At 46.1% G+C, this 4,596-nt stretch overlaps 1 long non-coding RNA gene across 1 annotated transcript; it reads left to right on the top strand.

Annotated features, from left to right (window-relative positions):
• The first annotated feature begins 1,259 nt into the window (after positions 1-1,259).
• Positions 1,260-3,825, top strand: LOC144105510 (uncharacterized). Its single transcript, XR_013308817.1, has 2 exons — positions 1,260-1,419; positions 3,619-3,825. It is a non-coding gene; the product is annotated as an uncharacterized LOC144105510 (long non-coding RNA).
• Positions 3,826-4,596: the final 771 nt, after the last annotated feature.

Genomic DNA, 4,596 nt, shown 5'->3' with positions numbered 1-4,596 from the left:
CAGCGACATGCATATACACCGTACCGCAGCTTCACCGTCTGCTCTTTCTTTTGCACAGTATCTGTCGGCTAATAAAAGGGAATTTTTTGTTGTAGAGGGCTCGAACACTGACGCACCAGCACATTCGGCGTCTTGTCTTCAGGTAGAAAGAAAGATGAGCGTATGTCGCTGACAAAGGGAGAAACGCGCTTATGCCGCCGTCCGGACGCGTGCAGTGCCCTCTCTCTGGCACTTCTTGATCTCACCGCAAGCTGACGATGCGGTGTACGGGTATTGCGGACACTTGGCGCAGACGGATCTAAGACAGAGTATGCCGGCTTACTGAGTCAGTATGCTGCAAGGCGTTAACCTGGAAACTCTTTTTCAAGCGCTTGAAAAGGACCTAGAACGACACGACAGGCAAACACTTGGTACGTTAGATTACGTTACACTGTACTTTGCATTTGTATGCCTTCTCATACGTTGGGCTTCAAGAAAGCGGTATTAAAAACGGTTTTCAAATCTAAACGCGTTCTTAGGGATTAACAGGCGCTTAATACAAGCGTTCACGTTGGCGGAGATAACGTTCAAAATGTTTAGGCTTTAATCGAGTGTTTTCCTGTAAAGTCATGAATTTTTTCAGCTTTGCTAGTTTCGATCATGAATTCGTCCGAAACACGGTTAAATTCTTCACACAAACCAGGAAGCAAGCTCTTGGCTGTTTTAAACGAGGCTAATAGAGCCAAAAAAGACTCCACCATACGGACTCCAAGTAATGAAAGTGTGATGGGTTTACGGGAGATCGCAGTGGATTTGCTGATTGTGGCATCTCCTCGTGAATATAGGTTTTAAGGAGCTGTAACGCAAATCGAATACCGGCGTGGAATCCGTTGCCTGGGAAAGAGGCGGACGAAACACGTTCAGAGCGCTCACTATCATTTTTGTTCCTCACGTTAGGGCTAATTGTGAGTTCAGGCAGTGACAGCTTGGATAGAGAGATTAAGTTACTCTTGGAGACTACGTTAAAACTCTATTTATGATAAAAATCTGCGGTTAGGAGGCTCTACCTTTCTTATAATCGTCGCCGTAACCACCGCACCAGTCACTGAAAATCTGTGCCTACATGACCTTGTCACTAGAAGAACTTTCCCTAATTCGTCATGACTGTAAGAGCAGTAAAGATGTGCAGTCAGGCGCTGCACTGAATGCGCCGCACATTCTTTCTGTTCGACGTGGAACAAAGCAGGAATTTTATGCTTAATTTTCTTTTTCAGGTTCCGTGGCCAATGTGGAGCGCCAGTGTGATGGGGACTCTTCTGAGTCCCACGGAAAAAGCTGCACTTCATCGGCAGGCCGGACGAATCACCATCGGCCTGAGAACCACGGCAGGCCGCCGAAAAGACATTGTTGTTCCTATTGCCCATATTATACTGCTAAAAAGTGAGCCTTTATTCGCAGTTTTCTCTACTGCCATCCTCTATAGCATCCACTGGCGCCCTCAGGTCATTCTGAACTAGACCCTGTACAAATCTTTAAAGCGTGTAGACTTGGTGGAGCAAGCAGAGCCGTTAAAACCGACGTCATAAATCTGTCACAACCCTACAGTTATAAAACGGGCGATTATTGGTCTCACTCCCGAGCATATGGCGAATTTATGCTTTTTACAGAAGGTAAAAACCCTGGCCTGAGAAACACATCTAAAAAAGAGCCAGTGAAGGACTCGGTATATTTTAGTTTTCTTAAGAGTTTAGGCCTCTGCATGGCTACTATCGATAATATCAACAGGAAAGACTATGCTTTTCTCATGTTCTTCTTCGTCCTGTTTGGGTCCAAAAATAGAACATCTGTCTACAAGGCAAAATGCAGGCCTTGAGAAGCGAGACCTCCCCTCTGAAGAACCACAACCCACCAGCCACCCACCGACCGCCACCTTCGACCCACTTCTACCTTCCTCACCAGCCAACCTCCAGACAGAAAAAGTGTCCTCACCTTCCCACCAACCGAAATTAGCCTTGAACAAGGCGCCCACCGATTAGACGCCTACACAGCTGCGGAAAGAGAAAGCGACGGAGAAATCACATTGAAAAGGGGAGAGCGAAAGCACACTACTTTACAGAAGCACCACCCACCAGTCACCTTCTCATGCCCCCCCCCCCCCATTCGGGTCACCCTATCCTTCTCACCACCTCCCTATACACACATCTAACTCAATCCTCCAGAATCGCACACCTACGACTCACATTCGCCCTACATGGCTAATACCGAAAGCGTTCATTGGAGAGAAGCATCAAAGTATTACTCGAGGGTGATTCCAGCTGCTTTCGCAGAATAGGTGCATCAGATGCCGAAAGGTACAGTAAATATTTCCATCACGTGATCGAAATGGGACCCAGACATTTGAATCTCAAAGGAGCTCTTCGCTATGCTTTCACCTATAAAAGACGACAACGAGCGTCGGAGCTTCCTTTGACTTTTGGGTGACATTGCTTTCCCATTTGGGGTACAGCCTATCTGAAGAGTCAAGAACCTAAAGGAACTGCTTCAAATGACACCTTCTCAGAGTTTTATACTATCGTTTGCAGCCCTAGGTGCCGGAGCGGTGAGGGCGACAGTTTCTCTCCTCTACAAGCGATTTGGGGCGCTCGTGATGCAGTACGAGCCACATAACATCTGGAGAAGCTAACTTCTCATACTTTGCTCTTTTGACGAATGCGGTGTATCCTTGACGTCCGACTTAATCCACATTCATAGTAAGAAGGCGCTGAACAACTCTTTTTATGCTGCCTGGATGATCTCCCCTACGACAGAATTCAAGTGAATGCCTTATTGTCCATGGCCTAGTCCTTACTGAATCAGGTGAGGACACAGAGTGATAGTTCACACTTCACAGTTTGTGACCAACCTTGATATCTCGATGGCCATTAGATGCACGCGACGACTTTCAGTCACAGCTATCAGTGCTGAAAAAGAAGTGAGTGCTATTTGCTCTGAAGAAAGTGGCCCACGAGTTTACCGCTTAGAAGTGAAACTTTCACGCCAATCAGGAGCAGTGAGAAAAATATACAGTTATCACCTTTCCAAGTGTCTCCGGGCTGTTCCAGGTAAAGCTTCTTAAATATACCCTCAAGACAAAGGCGCCAGCGTAACTCATTGTTTCTTAGAGCTCTGAGTTCACCGTGGGAATGCTGGCGAAGTGCAAAGCTCGTATTCATCTGGACTACTGTAATTCAAAAACATACCTTGTACACAGCAATCATGGCAGCATTTTGAAATACGAATGTGGAGCAAGTGAACGTGGAGCGAGTGCTCCGCTGTGCGCAGATTAAATAATCTGCCCATAGTATATTCAGTATATTTTATGCTGACGATTGTTTAATATTAGGCTAACCTGGAAGCTATGCATCCATGTCTTACTTTTTTGCGAACACCATTTTCATAAGCCTGAGTTTATCTTTTCTTGCAAACAATACCAAATACAAATACATTCTCTCCCCCCCCCAAGGCCTACAATACTGATTGAAACATAAAACTGCCTCCTTGAACTCTGGGTAACACTGAGAAACTCATTTGCTTTGAGAGGCATCGCTTATGTGTCCTTCGGTGAAACCTGCCTAATCTCGTCCGTCGCGTTAAACCCAGGTGGCTGCTGACCAGACACGAGAGGATTCACACCGGCGAGAGGCCCTACCGCTGTCAAGTCTGCCTAGCAGCCTTCAAGAGAAGGGAGCACCTCCGAGGTCACCTGCTCAGGCACACCAGCGAGAAAGCGTTCGAGTGTCCCTGCTGTCTCCGACGATTCAGGGCTTCGTCTAGCTTATACGAACACAAGAAGCGGTACTCTCATTAGTAGTTGGTTGCCATGAGTCCTCGTCGGTGCCAGAGACACTTGAGCCTTACGCTGGTAACGGTAACGGTATAAAACGTTTTTCAAAACCGCTTCTAGGGCACGGAACCCTTTTCTCGGCCACAGGAAGAACGCAAAACGGACTGGTGCGCGTCACTGAAGCAAATGCAATATTCGGCAGGTTGTAGAAAGGAATTTTTGAAGCTTGGAAAAAAAAACTACCTTGGCGTAAATAAATTCACACGTAGAGGGAAAAAAGTGAGCGTATCCTGAGGCCATAAATCTGTTATTTTGCTTCTGCAATAAACAGTTAGAATTTGGCGCCTGTCCATTGTCTCCTTGTCTCTTTTGTTTTGTCTCTGAATTTATTTGCCCCAAGGTGGTTTTTTTTTCAAGTTTCAAAAAATGCTAAAACAACTAGCCCAGCATCATGCCTTACTGTACAAAGAAAATCGCCGCAGCCTTAGCAGAACAGGATGGCTCTTGCTTGGACGACGGCATTCGACGATAGCACGAAAGTTCTGCGACGAATAAAGATAAAAATTGTAGAGTAGCATCGCCATCGGCGAAAACGTGCCTGTGTGAGTTCACCATAGCTTGCACCTGCAGCATACGTTGACTATAAACGAAGGCGAAAATTTCAAGCATGTTCTCAAGAGCCTCTGAAAAAATGTACACACCGCGGTTGGTCATTTGTAAAACGCTGTGCTTTGTTCAGTTTCACCATCTAATATTGCGTTAATTTATGCATTATCGAAAGTTGGGGTTGAATG

This window comes from Amblyomma americanum, chromosome 9 (assembly GCF_052857255.1).
Source record: "Amblyomma americanum isolate KBUSLIRL-KWMA chromosome 9, ASM5285725v1, whole genome shotgun sequence".
Classification (NCBI taxonomy): domain Eukaryota; kingdom Metazoa; phylum Arthropoda; class Arachnida; order Ixodida; family Ixodidae; genus Amblyomma; species Amblyomma americanum.
The sequence above is the reverse complement of the archived record's forward strand: the minus strand, read 5'-3'. Positions and strand labels throughout refer to the sequence as shown.